Consider the following 17,143-nt stretch of genomic DNA (forward strand, 5'->3'; position numbering starts at 1 on the left):
AATGTATTAATAACTTATTCAGGAATTCTTTCACGTTAGAGGAATTTTCTTACCTTTAAAATCTTTTTTTTAATACTGACATCATACACTTACTTCACATTTACAGAGTAAATGTATTAGTTATTTAAAAAAAAAAAACAAAAAACAAAATTGGTTTAAAATAATTTATTCTTTGTAAAATCTTCCTTTGCATCGTTTTTTTTTTTAAGTTGCATTGTGACTTAAAGAAAACTAAATGATCAAAAATAATTAGACAATAGAAACCAAACGTTGGATAACAAACTGGAACATGAATAAAAAATAATTGAACATCACAACTAGACTATTTTCATTGCGCACACAGTATTCCGTAAGGGGGGCTCTCAACGTAAGCAAAACCGCTAAATTAAGTTCTTCATTCCACTATCACAGAGAAACCGCAACATTCTTTTGATGTATATCTTCCGGTTGTGTAAACCCTTCACATCTGAACTCAGGTTTAATTGTCGTCAGTAGACCTGAACCTGTCGTCGGTAGTCTATGAGTAAATTTTAGACTGCACGAGTCACAGTTCTGTTGAGAAGAGCGAAATAGATGGGCGTGGGTAAGCACGCCCATTTATTATGTGCCCAATCCTCAGCAAAGTTAGGATGACTTGGGTCTCTTCTGCTGTTTGGGATAAAAGGTTTCTGGAAGACGTTCTCTCGGATGCCATGTAAGACTGTGGGAATACTCAGCGGTCAGAACTTATTCCATCGAGTACGTAGTTTGACACGGACTGTTTTGATGAAGTCTCTCTCGCATGTTAATTCTAATCGGAGGCCATTTGTTGCCGCTCTCTTGGCAGCCTCATCAGCCCGTTGGTTTTCGAGGATGCCCAATGGCCCGGAACCCGTACGAATACTCTTGAAAGGATGTCATAGATTTTCTGAATGATGCGCTTTTTTAAATTGCATTAATTATGAAAATGACGAAAGTCATTAACGACTACTTTAGGGTTAACTTGTAATTATAATTTTCCAGGCTCTAGCCGGGAATCGAACCTAGTATCTTCCGTATAGAATAAAAATATTATCATGATAATATTTTTTTAATAAAAAATATTATATTATAATATTATATATATATATATATATATATATATATATATATATATATATATATATATATTATATATATATATATAATTTAGTAAAAAGTAACCTTTCGAATACATATTCAATTTTCTATTGTAAACGGTACACTTCTTTAAAAAAAAATTGAATGCCAAACCAATATAGGTTATCTTAATCTAGTTATATATGTTCGAATAAGTAGAAAGAGATTTAATAAGAAAAAAGAAGTACATAGAATGAAGAGGACAGTCTTATCAAATCCCGGGTCTGTGACTCTCATCTCCTGTGGGATCTCTGTAGAACCTTTCAAAAGTATCTATGTGCACCAAAAGAGACCGGAAAGGCTGATACTTGCAGCCAGCGTATCTTTTTTTACGGATCTCTTCTTAGAAAAGAAGGGTTACGGTTCAAAGAATTCATTGCTCTCAATATATATATTATATGTAGAGTTACGTACATCTAAAATTTCTAAGCTTGAATAAATTTATTTCAACAAATGTTATGTAATATAACATTTATTTTACGTTTTAAAATAATTTTTATACATACATTTCGTAAACAGATGTTTATTTTAATAAAATATCTTATTAAAATATTTTCTCTCTTCTGTACCAAGTTAAAGTATCTTTTTCTGTGCTGAAATAGGGAAAATACAGCAGAAATTTTTGCTTTTGAAGTATTAGAAAATTCGTGGAATTCAGGATACAATGAAGAGTTATCCAATCTTCCTATAGTAATCATTCCTGTTTGTAATTAAACTAGAAACAATGAACATTTTTATAAAAAACTAAAACGTGCTCCAGAAAATTGTATCAATTTTTTCAATAAAATTTAGAATGTAGAAGCGTTTATTTGTATAACAAATAAAAAGTTTCTGTAACAGAAAAAAATGTTTCAAAGTAACGTTTAGAATTTAAAAAAAATACTGTTATTAACTACAGAAGTGTTCGTATTTTCAGAAGAAAAATTGAGCACATATTTAAAGATATATATATATATATGTGCAAAATATGTTTTATTATCCTTTTTTCATAATTAATTTGAAAAAGATGAACGAATAAAGATAAATAAATCAAAATTTCTTACTAGTACCACTGACTAAGAGCTATAATAATTCAAATATAATAGAACATTTAAATTTCATTACCTTTAATTAGCTGAATATATATGAAACAAAAAGTGGCTCGTTTCTCATGGTAAAAATGAACCTAAAGATAAAAATTTATCAGAAAAATTACTTCTAGTGCTGGATAATGTTTCATCTTATCTGTATAAACCGAACAATAACGTAAGTTTTTCCTAGCAAATATAATCTTGTCTGATTCGTCTGATGATCGACGAGTTATTTAAAGTAATACGATAGGAAGATATTTCTGCAAACATCTTCAAATACAAGGTGAAAAGTAAATGCAAGTACAAGAATTTTGTATAACGATTACTAAAAACCATTGATTTCGTTAGTACTAAAAAGTTTGTTGGCAGTAAAGATCAGGAATTTTCTTACGTAAATACTTTAATTTTCACCTTTTCAGTATTTTTATCCGAGTATTTACATATTTGTTTATAAATCAACCATACAAGTCGAATGATATCTTTGTAAATATTTTTTTTTTTACCGACTTTTCGAAGAAAAGTTCGGTATTAATTTTAGTCGCACGGTGGGACTGAGGGATGAATTTTAATTTTCTTTACGTTTTGAGGTATGCAGATTACGAAAATACCATTCATGTAAGAGTATAATATCTTGCGGCTCGAAAATCTCCAAAACTACAAAATCAATGTCATTGAAATTTAGACATGCTGTAGTAGTTTATCTGAAGTTGTGCATGTAAAAATTTGATAATGATTGGTCGAGTTGTTTTTGGGTTACGCTCAGTTTGAGGTCGACAACAGAAAATATACTCGTAGTAAGTTTGACTGTGTAGCGGTGTATTTTTCTTACGCGCTTATAGAGTGAGTCATATTGGTAAGACAGTTGAAACTTGATGCTAGTATGTAGGGTCTACTTGTTAATCAGACGTATCCAGTGCATTGTACTCTGTAAATCAGTGTGTTTCTTACTGCAAAATAATTACTGTCAGAAACGAAAAGTTGGTCTTTTTACGCAGAACTGAGCAAGAGTTTTTTATATTTTATTCAGTGTAGTGGAATTAAATGAACAAATATATAGCTTTACTTATAATCTAACATTGGCCTCGCGGATTACAAACTTCAATTAAAATGGTAAGGTCTGATTAATTTAGGAAGTAGTAGATGTGACCCACCGGCTTCGTCTAGTGGAAAACGCGTCTTACCAAATCAGCCGATTTGGAAGTCGAGAGTTCCAGCGATCAAGTCCTAGTAAAGTCAGTTATTTTTACACGGATTTGAATACTAGATCGTGGATACCGGTGTTCTTTGGTGGTTGGGTTTCAATTAACCACACATCTCAGGAACGGTCGAACTGAGACTGTACAAGACTACACTTCATTTACACTCATACATATCATCCTCATTCATCCTCTGAAATATTATCTGAAAGGTAATTATCGGAGGCTAAACAGGAAAAAGAAAGAAAGGAAGTAGCAGATGCATAAAATTTACTAGACATTTAATTTTGTAAACAGGATAAAGAAATTATTTGGCATAATTAACTTAAATAATCTTTTAAGAAAATCTGCAAAAACTTTACGGACTTCTCTTTTTGAAACAAAAAAATTTTCTAGGTCAAGAAATCGATAAAAAGTGTCCAAGTTTGATATCGCCAACGGTTAAGAAGTTAGGCAGAATGTCTGTTTTTGATAAAAAAGTCACTTAAAGTATTTTCTAAGAAATATATTTAAGTTTCGACAAACACAAAAATCGTTAAAATTACCGCGAAAGACTGGGGATATCATCAGGATGGTGAGGGTGCTGAGGATATCCTCAGCATATAGAACGGTAACACGCGGCGGGAGTGTTGGCCAATTTATTGGGGAATGTATCCCCAATTTACCTTCTGGCTGAACATTGCAAACGAGTGTACGAGGAGGATGTCAAGAAGAGACGCAGCTAGGCTTCTACTGCAAGAATGGCAGGAGGCTTGGGGGAGAATACAGAAAGGAGCGTGGACCCGTAACCTAATACCGAGGCTGGAGAGGCGGCACGGGGATGTAAATTATTACATGTCCCAATTTCTCTCTGGTCATGGGGAATTTGGAGACTATTTGTGAAGATTTAAAAGGAAGTGCTTCCCCAATTGTGTGTATTGTGGGGAACTTGATTCCTCTTACCGCACTTTCTACATTTATCCAAGGTGTAATGAGGAGAAGAGTAGATTTCATGTGAAGGCCTTGACCCCCGGATATTACAATTGAATTCATGTGCTCAGGGCTGCAGAGAATTGGAAAATGATGGAGAGTTTCATCACTGAGGTACTAAAAAAGAAGAGCGAAGAATATACTGAATGGGGAGCACTATCGGGCCCATGACATGAGGAGGAGGGACAGCCCTCTGCTGAGCCGACGTTCGTTGTTGCTGGCAGGGATGGGTGGAGGTGAGGACGCACGGGGACTCGCAATTCTCCGGGTCAAAAAAAAAAACGAGTCCCAGCCGTCGGGGGGCCGGAACAGCATAGCTGGGTCAGGCTATCCCTGCCCCATAGTTAGAGGCTGACAAAATGTGAGGAAAAGTAGCAGGCAAGATGTGTAGGTGGGGAGGCCCATTAGACTCAAAAGGACACTCTCTTCACTTGGAACGAGTAATGCTTGAGTGCTTAACCGTCCAGGTAAGGTGCAGCAGAGAAAAGGAAAACAGATATTATTTTATAAAAATCTTAGCGTTTTATGAGTGACGACTTCTGCCCTGACACCTTGACATTACCTGCCGCATTTTAATATACGAGTATTATGTTTTTAGTAAACTTCGAAATTCTTACGTTTGTGTGACTTTATTCATATTATTTTACTCAGAATTAAATTCTCTATAAGTTTTACTTAAACCCTTTATGTGTTTATTACCTATTTATCAAAATTATTTTACGCCAAACATAGAATTGTGTTTTTCGACCCCGACTTGTGTCTTTTACCCGAGATTTCTCAAAACAGACTAAAAATACAGTTCTGGGACAAATGTTGTTTTCTTCAATTTTTAATATCAAATTTCATATAAAACCACTAAATTTACATCTTAATTTGGTTTCCAAGAATTACAGTCTGACTTAATTTTACCGAAGGCGCAGAAATCAGGGAAAACTTTTTCGCTAGCTGATACTCTATAACGAAGAGTTTCCGAGCTTATGTTTATATGTACTATCTTCTTTATTTTAACCAGTAGAAAATTTACTGAAATCTGATACATTCTTCTTGAATCACTATATGTATAAGATGTAATGTTCATGTTAAAGAAATTTAACTAACGTAAGTTATTATTTTTAAAAAAATGTAATTATTTAAAGGTACAGTGAAAATACTTCTCAAATATTTGTGAAATTACAATTTCTAAGTTGACATTATTACTACAGTTTATCTATTTTTCGTTTTTTGTTTTATTATACATATTTTTCTTTTGCGAGTAACATCTAAAAATACGAGTAAAAATAGAATGTAAAGATTGTTAAGAAATTTATTTTTGTTTATTCTGACACTTTCTTATTACAATCCGGTTAAAATGATTTTTCCTTATACTAGATCTGTTATTTAGAAACTAGACAGTCATTAAGATAAACTGAACGAAATTGATTAAACTTAGTCTGGATTTGTCTTTTTACGTAAAACCAATCAAAAGTGTAATCAAAGTAAACTCTGTGCTACACTGACTTTGTGGCCCTAATTTAAAGATCTAACTAACTATAACAATAAAGGCCAATGTAATGAAATATCGATAGGTTCTAAAAAATGTAGTTTTTCCGAAAATTTTTATTTTTTTGGAACTGTATAAATAAATAATGTACATTAAATTAATTAATATAAATTAATTACAATCAATCCAACTTTGATTAAATTGAAGAGTGATCTAAAACACAAATATTTAAAATAAAATTTTTCTTTTTAAATCAAAAACTAACCTAATTTCAGAAAAAAAAAATAATTGTCTATAATTACCAGTTACCTTGTCACCAAGTTTCTATTATTAGTTCAGTAAGTTTTAAAAAGATCACGAATTTTCCTCGAGTTAACAATCGTAAAAATTACCAGAAGTTTTACGTTTTATGTCTATTTATTTAGTATAAAATGATTTTCGTCTTTCTCTAACATCCCTATTTTCAATCCTAAAATTAAAAAAAATCTTACGCAAATTCTGCGAAAGAAAACCGATTTTTCTTTATCTAATTCTGTATAATTTTTTGCGCAAGAAATATACAAACCATAAATTCAAAGAGAAAATTAAAAAAAGTATATATTTTTTAAAATTTAATATTAAAATAAATTCTGTTTGTAAGAAAATTAAATTATTAGAATTTGATGAAATAATTAAAAATAACGAGTAGACCCTACACAAGCATCAATTTTAAACTCGCTCACCACTGTGACTAACTGCATAAAGCGCGTTTGAAGAATACAACATAAAAAGTCAATATAACCTAAATAGAAGTTAATTTGTCTGTTTCGACCTTAAATTGAGCGTAATTGAAGAACAATTCAACCAATTTTCATCGAATTTTCTCATGAAGAAATTCAGATACACTATTACAGCATATTACAACAAATTTTCCAAGTCTAGGGTTTACAGCTGATTTTCGATGTCGAGAATTCTAAGGTTCGAGTCCTAGTACAGGCTGCTGCTTTTATATGGATTTGATAGCTAAATTAAATTAATTTAAATGTCAGGAAAAGATTTTTGAAAGTGTTTGGAGTGTCGCTTTATATGGAAGTGAAACTTGGACCATCAGAGTATCTGAGAAGAAAAGATTAGAAGCTTTTGAAATGCGGTGCTATAGGAGAATGTTAAAAATCAGATGGGTGGATAGAGTGACAAATGAAGAGGTATTGCGACAAATAGATGAAGAAAGAAGCGTTTGGAAAGATATAGTTAAAAGAAGAGACAGACTTATAGTCGCTTTAATATTGGAAGGACAGGTAGAAGGGAAAAATTGTGTAGGCAGACCACGTTTGGAATATGTATAACAAATTGTTAGGGATGTAGGATGTAGAGGGTATACTGAAATGAAACGACTAGCACTAGAAAGGGAATCTTGGAGAGCTGCATCAAACCAGTCAAATGACTGAAGACAAAACAAAAAGAAGAATGCTAAACTGTGGATACCGATGTTCTTTGGTGGTTGGGTTTCAATTAACCACACGTCTCAGGAGTGGTCGGCCTAAGTTTGTTCAAGATTTACCGATTTAGACAATTACAAATCAGTCTGCGCACAAATGCAGAGTATCTCTGCAGAATATTGTTTACATCATGTCACTGTACTGTTACTCTGTAACTTGGTATGCATAAAAATAAAATATCTAAATTTCAATAAACTGATCTAGTAGTTTTAGAGATTTTCGAGCCCCAAAACTATATATGAATATAATTTCTGAGATTTTTGTGCCACAAAATTTGGTTCATGAATAGTTATTTTCGTACTCCTAATTTCTCAAAAAGTAAAGAAAATTTATTTTCTTATCCCCCAATCCGACCGTGCGATCAAAAGTAATACCGTACTTTTCTTCAAAAGTAGGTAAAAAAAGACGAAATGTATATGGTTAAACATTGAAAAAATGGGACATTTTCAAAATGAAAAAGTAATGCTATTTTTTTGTTACCATATTTTAATTTCCGATTAATTAATAGAATAACGATAAAAAGGTAAGTTTTCGACTAGCACTTCAGTAATTCTCAATTTTACTTTTTGCATTTTGTGTTATTGGAATTTTACACAAAAACTACAATTTAGAGATTATGTTCGCAACAAATCTATTTTAAAAAAATCAATAAACTTTTATTGCTATACCTTTTTATAAAATATGTTCAATTTAAAAAAAAAAAAATTATTTTTCTCTTATTTTTACTTAGGTGAAAATATTAATGATATAGTTTGCTTAGTTTTTTATGCATCTTTAAGATGATTATCTTCCTTTACACTTTTAGAAGGAAAATATAAGTCGTCTAATTCTTAACAAATTTGTTAGCGAAGAATTTTATTTTTAAAGTTTAACAATTTTTGATTAAGCAATAGTAATGCAATATTTTTATTCTGCTTTTTATTTATTATTACTGTTAATAATTTATGCTTTTAAGAAAAAATTGTCCGGGAAGTTTTTATTTTAATGTTTTATGTTAAAGAATAAAAAATAAATTATTTAATAGTGAATAATACAACAATATTTATGGCGGAATTTGAGAATAATTATACGAGTACGTTTGAGTTTATCTGATGAACCTTTTTCTGAAGTGTACATTATATAAAAATTTTGCGTTTATATATAATTAATAATACAGCTTATAAAATATGTTGAAGAAAGTCATCGACAACAGTTCTGAAATGAAGATTTTAGACAACTTGAAAAAATGTTTCCTTGAAATTTGAAACTAGTAAGATGCACGCGCACCATTTATGGCCGTGTATTTGTATATGGATGAGTGTATGTGCATGCATATATATGTAAATTCGAATAGGTTTACAGAATATGATTTGCATTATAATTAATATAGAACGAAATAATTAATAATTACCTCTTTTGTAATATAAGTTTATTTTGTTCTGCATCTTAGAAGTATTAAATTCATTCGTGATAATATTTTTAGGCCTGGTTTTCCCCGCAAATAAATAAATTACATTAATAAAAAATAAATTATAATTTACATGAAATATTTTAAACGGTAAAAAATGGAATAGAAATACTTTTCAAGTATTTATTGATTTATTCTGTCCTAACTACAGATCTACGTACGAACTAATACTGCTAACATAGTTTTTTTGCAGCGTGTAAAAATAAAGCCTTGCTGGGAATTGAACCAAGACTCTTTCGAATGAAAGAAATAGACAGTACTACTACCGCCATGAAATTCGGCATTCTTGTTAAACAATGTTAATAATATAAAAATACATAGGTTTTTAAAGGAAATTCTTAGGAAAATTAATTTCCTAACAAATTTTCTTCTAACATTTAGTAACATTTTCAGTAATTTAAATTAATTTGTAAAAATAAAAGTTCATTTATACATAATGTTATTTCATTTACTATTAAATTATTATTTTATTTCGTTTTTAACGCCGTAAATTTTTTTTTTTAAATAATTTTTATTTTTAAACAAAATAAAATTTTAGCGATAGAGTAGCATAGAGTAATTTTCCGATAGAGTAATTATTTATTCTGCTTACAGAAAGTAAATTTACGAATAATCAGATTAATAATTTATTGATAGTTTTTCTTTAAAGCGGGTGTAAAGTCGGATGAAGTCGTTAACGTTGTGCGTTACACGGTCAATAAGCATCGCTTGTACGATAATGATTACTATATATTCATTCTACTATTGCGCGCACACACGCATCCAAACTTTATACGTACGTTCGACAGTGATTCTTTTGAAAAATAATCATTAAAATTTTTCGTTCTAGGTTAAAACAAAAGAAAAGTAAATGTATATTTTTCTTCCTCGATCTGAAGAAATTTGATGAACTTTGATATAAAATTATCAAAAAGTCACAATTTCAATATGATAAGTATCATTATATAAGAACTTTACATGTTAAAAAATTTTGTTTTGTTTAAAATTTAATGAGTTTCTTTGATTTTGTGTACGTAAATGTGTTTATTCATCAGTATATGAAATATATTTTCTTAATGGAGCTGTATTTTTATCTGAAACTTTATTCGTTTTTATCGAGCTCAGAATGGACTAGAATACGTCAGTGAATTTTATATGATGCAACAGAAATTGGACCGACGAATAAATTCTTGGACTGAATTAAATAAAAAAAGAAAAATATATTTTATTTTATGTACTAAAAGAAAATTACATGTCAAAAAACGTTACCTATTTTAAAACAAGAACTTTTGGTCGAGCTTAAAAATAAATTAATGGACTTACGTAATTCTTCCACTAAAAATCCGCAAACCTTTTTACAAAGTAAAAATCATGGAAGATTATAACAGCATCAACTTGAATTTTCTCAAATGAATAGAAATTATTAAAAATTATAAGTTTTAAAATAATTTTGCCTTTACATTTCCTTAAATCAATCGTTAAGTTACTAGTGGATATTTACAAGATTTGTTCAACTTTGATTTGTATTTTACATGCGATCGGTCGAAAAAACATCAATTAATAAGCACTTCATCCATTAGGCTTATTATGAAGGTACCGGAAAAGATGACAAAATCCTCCTGTGATGGGAAAGTTTAACCGTTCGTATCAAAGGTGGACTAGCCGGCAGACTAACATAATCTCAGTACGATGGACTTGTTAGGATTAAATTTATATCCACACAAATGAAAAATTATATCGCAACGGAAGGACGAATCAAAAATTAGGAATTGAGGCTTCTGGTAAAAAATATGATCTGTAGATGAACCGTAGTACAAGATAAAGAAATCTATCCAGAAGAAAGCTTTAGGTCTTCTTCTGATAGCAGGTATCTGCTCCTCAAATCACTTCAATAACTTGGAAGATGAGAAATTTTTAGTTATTACATTACTGAACAATAATTTTTTATTGACCTATTAGTTAAATACTACTAGTTATACCTATTAGTTATTTATTCGAGTACGCACCGCACTTTTTTTCTTGGAATTGCAGGGAAAAAATAAGGGTGCGGGGCTTACTTGAAACGTAGCCTTGAAATGCCTTACTTGAAATTTAGCCAGGATAATTTATGTAAAGTAAACATTTTGATAGAAGTACCTAAATTCAATCACCTAAATATAAGTTACATTAGGCTTTCATTTATCAATACCGGATGCCGCTTATACAGAATACATCCTTAATTATTAACATCCTGTTCATATTATCGATAGGAACGAAGTTAAGGTATTTTTATAAAACTGATTTATTCTGTATAGGCTGCATCCGGTTCTAATGCTCTGTCTTATACCGGTTTGCATTTGAAATTCATCAAACAGCTCATCACGGATGTGTATACGGCTGCTAGAGCCATTGTACTTTCTGGGAATAGTTGGATGGTTTTGGCAAGCATAAGTTCAGACTTGAATGCCGCCCATACTGCTGGCCAGTGAACGCTGTCAAATGCCGCCTTGAGTTATTGGAATACAATGATTTTTCGCTTCTCTCAGCGCATTCGATCTTCCAACATTTGTCTTAGAGTGAAGATCTGATCGCACTATTTGCGCGAAACCAGCCTTTTCTTCTCTAGACAGTTGCTCCCGATGTTTCTGTAGTTGAGCTTGGATGATACACATAAAAATCATTCCGACTATCGATAGAAGGCTTATACCACCGTAGTTTTTGCATTCGCGAATGTCACCCGTCTTTATTATCGATATAAAAATCACTTGTTTCCACGTTGAAGGAATTTTCTCTGTACGCCATATTAGCTGTAGTAGGGTTTGTATGTAATTGACAAGAATATGGCTGCTTTTAGCGTTTCAGCTGTTAATCCATCAATCGCAGGCGCTTTGTTGTTTTTGAGTTGTTTTATCACTGTTTTCACTTCATCTACTGTTGGTAAAGCATCAACAAACAAAACACTCTTAAAAATTCTATACATTTTTTCTTATAAAGTTCATTAATTATGTAACTTGGTTTCATTTTTTTATAATTCATCGATCATAAGTAATAAATTGTTATTAGTAGAGGAGAAGTTCTTGTTTCCTCAGAACAATGAATACGTGTTTGAATGTCTATAATTGACTTGAGAAAGGCCAACAGCAATTAACTCCCCTATATTCCCTTTGATTCTGGCTGGAACGTTGCAAGACCGGCCGATAGATGATAATGAAATTAATATTTTTGTAACGGGTAAAAATATGCAATGATTAACCGTAATTCAAACGCAGAGCTTCTGGAGGAAAGGCAGACACGCTACCACTTCGCCACGGAGATCGATTAGTGCTATTACAACGATTATGTATTTTTTACTTTGAATATATTTAAAAATAATTAAAAAATTTTTTTTCTAAATATTGTAAAAGTTAGTTATTTACAATACCATCATCAAGTATCGCGAAGCAATTATGCAATGCACTAAATTTCATTTTATTTTCCTCTTTTGACAGTATTTATCTTTTCCTATTAAACAATGTCAGCATTCTTTGTACAAATACTTGTTTGTTTTTTGTGCAAGCCGGATTTACTAGTTGTATCTGTCCCACTTAACTCCACAATTGTTTTTGTTAACTGGCCTGTGTAACAAAGTTTTTATTACAGTACAGTTCAGTGTTTTTCAGAAGATTTCTTTGGTCATACATCTTGGTCACAGGGTTAAATAATCAGATTAAAACTGAAATATAGAAATAATAATAGGGATAATGTAATGGAAAATAAAATTAATCGTCTAAATATTTGGTTTAAAACATCGTCTAAATATATGAAATTAATAAATATTCAGTTGAAATTAAAAAAAAAACATATTAAGTTGTTTTTTTTTAATAAATATATGACAGATAGAGTAACATTTTATTAAAAAAAAGAGAAATTATTTTAAAAGACACTTTATATTTTGTTAATGATTTATGTGATACGTTAGTGTTTTTTTCTTTTTAAATCCAACTTTCTGTAAATGTGTGCATACATCTGGGTGCTCACCCGTTTCTGTAAATAAATATTTTTTAAAATATAGATACATTATTCTGAATAGCTTCAACTATTCTTCAGGTGTATTCCTTATGAAAGGAGAAAGCTATTGCAATCAAAATTAATTTTTTTTTAAATTTATTTTCTTTTTTCTTTTACAGCTACACAACCCAGTCTTGAAAACTGTTAAAATTCCCTTGGTTAGAAAGGAGTTATAGAATTTGGTTCAGGACAAATTAATAAAGGTACACCGACTTTAGTACTAATATAAATAGGAAAGTATTTGGCCAAATATTTTTTAATCTTGATCGTCGATCAAGATTGGGATGTGTAGTTGTAAAGGGGTGTGATTTGGGTGTGTAGCCCATTTTCACAACTGGAATGTGTAGTTGTAAAAAAAATGTAATTTTTGGTTGCAATAGGTTTTTCTTTTCATTAATATTTATATTTTGAACTAAGGTATAAAACGTTTGATTCATTGCGCAATATACGGAAGCTGATTACGAAGTTTTTGATATTTTGAGTGTGATATTTAATTTTCCACTCTTTGTTTGTATTTATTCTTTTTCTTTTGAATGGTAAGTGACTTATTCTAACTCTTGCCGACTTATTTGATATAATATTACATATTTATAATATAATTAAATTTCTTTGGATTGCCTAGCTTTTGTTTATACATCAGCTGTTATTTATTTACTTTTCCCCCGAGTGGTTTTTGGTTGATTAATTTACATTATTTTTCTTGAATTAGGGTAATATTACATATTTTCGTTATGTCACACTCTATTTCGGATCATGACGTTAAAAATCTGGTGGTTCCTCCAGAGACACCAGGACAAGGAAGTCTATGGCGTAAAGCCAAAGCCTCCAGGACGGTGCGTGATACTTAGGATGAGACTGATAACATTTATGATAACTGTACGATGACTGCAGCTCCGATTGAGGAAGCCGGTAACAGATAGACTTAGCCGCGGCTACTAACAAGCGAGCTATTGAAACCTCGCGAGCTACAGATCAGCAGGTGAGCGGCGTGGAAATGCTGGTCTGAAGGGCCAGTTAAGAAGCGGAAGGTATTTATTGACAATTCCGCACGTACTGGTTTACAGGTCGCGGAGGAAGTCGCTAAGCTACTGGATACCATTGATAACCTCGTTTCAGAAGGTTTAAAGAACAAGGCGCCAACCAGGGCGATGTACCGTCTGGCTCAGTATATGAAGAACATGGCCCAGAGATTTATGGATACCAGTCAACAGCTGGTTAACGTCGAGATGAACAGACAGGATCAAGAGACCCAGACAACTAGGGTGACTCAAGATGGGCTTGAGAGGGTTCTAGAATTTGGCCATGTTCAGGAACTGGGGGAAGTTACTGGCTCTCGCTGGTCCAAGGAATCTTATACTAAAGTAGATATTAGACGAGGCCTTCCTGAGGAGAGCTTTGATGAATGCTATGTCTTCCGCCTTAACCAGGGTATAGCTAAAAAAGAAAACTTATGCATCTATGGTTTACGAATGTGACCCGGTGAATGCAGGAGCATTAATTCCAAGACAGTGGGACAGTGATGCGAGACTGTCAGAGTACAGACTTTTTTACCTAGACAACTAGGACTCTTGACGTCCTAAGAACTAACGCAGATTAAGAGGGCGGAGAGTGGTAGACTCAAATATTTTGCGCCGAATAATACTACTGGTGACCGCTTTATAATTATATTGGGTGGTGTGGCGACCGGTAATGTCACAAGGTGGGTGTCTTCACCCTACGGGATTGGGATGACCGCTTCCAGATGATCATGGAATTTTGGGTCAAGAGACAAAGTCCCCAAATAGGCTGCTCCTCCATTAATGTAGAAACACCAAAGGTGACGTTACCTAGAGGCCCAAAGACGGCGGTTGTCACTGTTATCCGAGGAGTTAGTCATACAGATCTACTGAAACAGGTAAAAGGTTGAATTGGTGATGACCTACCTGACGATATTTTATCAGTTAGAAAGGGTCGTGCAGACAGTGTGAAGATCAGAATTCGGGATACTGACTCCAAGCAGGAAGACATTAAGTGGCGGCTTGGGTCGGATATACAAGGAGTGACGATAGGCGACTGATGTAGGGAACCACGCTTACTGTCTTTGTGCGTAAAATATCTGGGTCTGGATACGTCTCAGGAAGAAGTCGAAGAGGCCATCCGAAAGGAAGTAGGCTCTGAAGTCCCGCTACGGATTCTTCTCTGCGGCCGGCGTATGGGGACACCCTCACAGCCCTTGTCCGGCTTCCCCAGAGGGAGGCGAAAAAACTTGCTGATAAGGGACGGATAAAGATTAGCTGGCACTATAACAGAATGGAGCTGATGACAGATGACAGTAAGTGCTATAGATGTTGGGATGCTGGCTATAAAAGGAAGGAGTGCCGTGGGCCTAATCGATTGCCTCTTTGCTGTAATTTTGAACGTAGTAGACACAAAATCAGCGGTAGTAAGGGGGTATGTTAAGACTATTCGGTGTTTTAAGGCTATTACTATTTAATGCAAACAGAACTTCGCTCTTCCGTGATCTCGTGGGGGAGTTGGCCACACGACATCAGGTGGACTTTCTTGTAATAACCGAACCCAACAAGTTCGAAGCCGTTGGTTCGAAACAATTGGTATGCAGACATAGGGCTGATGTTGCAGTGCGTGACATCAGCGGAAGGCTCGGCTGGCAGCCGCTTCTGAGGGGATATGGTATTATATCCATTGAATTAGCTGAGGCGGTGGTTGTGGGAGCCTACATCACTCCCGGTTGTGATTTAAATGTCTATGAGGAATTCACGAGGTGACTTCTGATGGTGATCAATGGGACCAGCAAGAAGGTTGTCCTCTTGGGTGAATTTAATTGTAAAGCCGTTGAAACTGGACGTCGGGGTTGGACGTCGGTATCATCGGTCTGCCTATTGGTGGACTTCTACTGTTTAAATGATGAGAGGTAACCTTCAGCGCAGCAGAAGGTATATCCAATGGGTTAGACGACCTGGCGGGGAGGCCTATGATTTGCCTGCCCAAAGGTACTGAGAGAAGAGGAGAGATCTAGGATTTGAAATTAAACGAGTTAAGAAAAAAAATGGCTCGAACTTTGCGCCGACCTCGATAACGATTCGGGTCAAGCTTATCAGCTAGTATTGAAGAATCTTGGAAGACACCTGCCGGTCCTAACCGAGGAGCAGGCAAAATTCGTGATAGCCAGGCTTCTCTCCTGCACGAACAGACGTTATAGAGTCCTGCAGATTTTGGGGAACGCCTGCTCCTTTTTTACACGCTGATTTTTTTTTAATATGCTGTTCGAGGTGGTCACTACTATACATCTACTCAAAAATAATCGCAGTCTCGGATCAGTTGTGATACCAGCGGCGATACTCAAGGGCCTTGAGCGACAGGTGCGGTTTACCATTAGAAGCCAAGGCACATAAAAGACCGAGATCCGGTCTCTGGTATGGGGATGTCAAGGTCGGCATAGCCGAATCTGGCGTCTCTACATTGGGGTTTAGAGGCACGCGCAAATAATAGATCTAACTGGCAGGCCGACCTGCCATGCCGGTAGGCGGGAAGGCCCGTTAGAGTAACGGACACTCCCATGGGCTGCATTATATTTAATTGTGGGTCCGGTTATGGGAGGAGGTAAAAATAAAGTTTTTTTTTCATAAGGAATACATAAGATGAATATTTAAACCGTAAAATATATTTACAGAAACGGGTATGCGCCCAGATGTACGCATACATTTACTGAAAGTTGAATTTAAGAAAAATTCATTTCTTATCAAGTTTCTTCAGGATCCCGTAGAATTTATACAGCAACTAATATTGAACGATTAATCTTTTCAATAATCTTCGGGATGGTCACTATACCATCTGAGAATTTAAAAGTAGGCTACATGTTTGAAAAAAAATTGCCGTCATTACAAAATATTATTTCTTAAATTAACTAATCTATATTTTTTAATAGACTATTTTTTGAGGACAGAGAATTATGAAGTATTACTAAAAACTACATAAAACCATTACAAGTCTTTGTGATAATCTTCTCCTCGTTATAAGTAAAGAAAATATTTAAGAAGACTCGATTTTTTCTCGAAAACTCTAAACATTTTAATTAAATACCAAAGACTAAAAACATAGTCGTTATATATATATATTTAATGTTTACGGTATAACGGTGGTTAGTATTTTACAGTTTTATGGTCCCTTATAGTTTACATTAAATTTATTGCCTAAACGTAGTAGATTTCCGATATGTGGATATATTGGAAAAGGAATTTGAAAAATGAAGACTACATAATAGGGATTATGTATTTTGTTTTTCATATTTTTCTATTCCATCTCCATTCTAAACGAAGATAATTCTAACTTTGATTTTTTTGGTAAATTATCTTCTTTTATTC

At 33.3% G+C, this 17,143-nt stretch overlaps 1 protein-coding gene across 1 annotated transcript in view; it reads right to left on the reverse strand.

The window, feature by feature from the left end:
* Positions 1-17,143, reverse strand: part of LOC142330377 (uncharacterized) — a 462,402-nt gene that overhangs the window by 12,398 nt on the left and 432,861 nt on the right. The gene's annotated exons all lie outside the window — the stretch shown is intronic.

This window comes from Lycorma delicatula, chromosome 9, assembly GCF_047948215.1.
Source record: "Lycorma delicatula isolate Av1 chromosome 9, ASM4794821v1, whole genome shotgun sequence".
Taxonomy (NCBI): domain Eukaryota; kingdom Metazoa; phylum Arthropoda; class Insecta; order Hemiptera; family Fulgoridae; genus Lycorma; species Lycorma delicatula.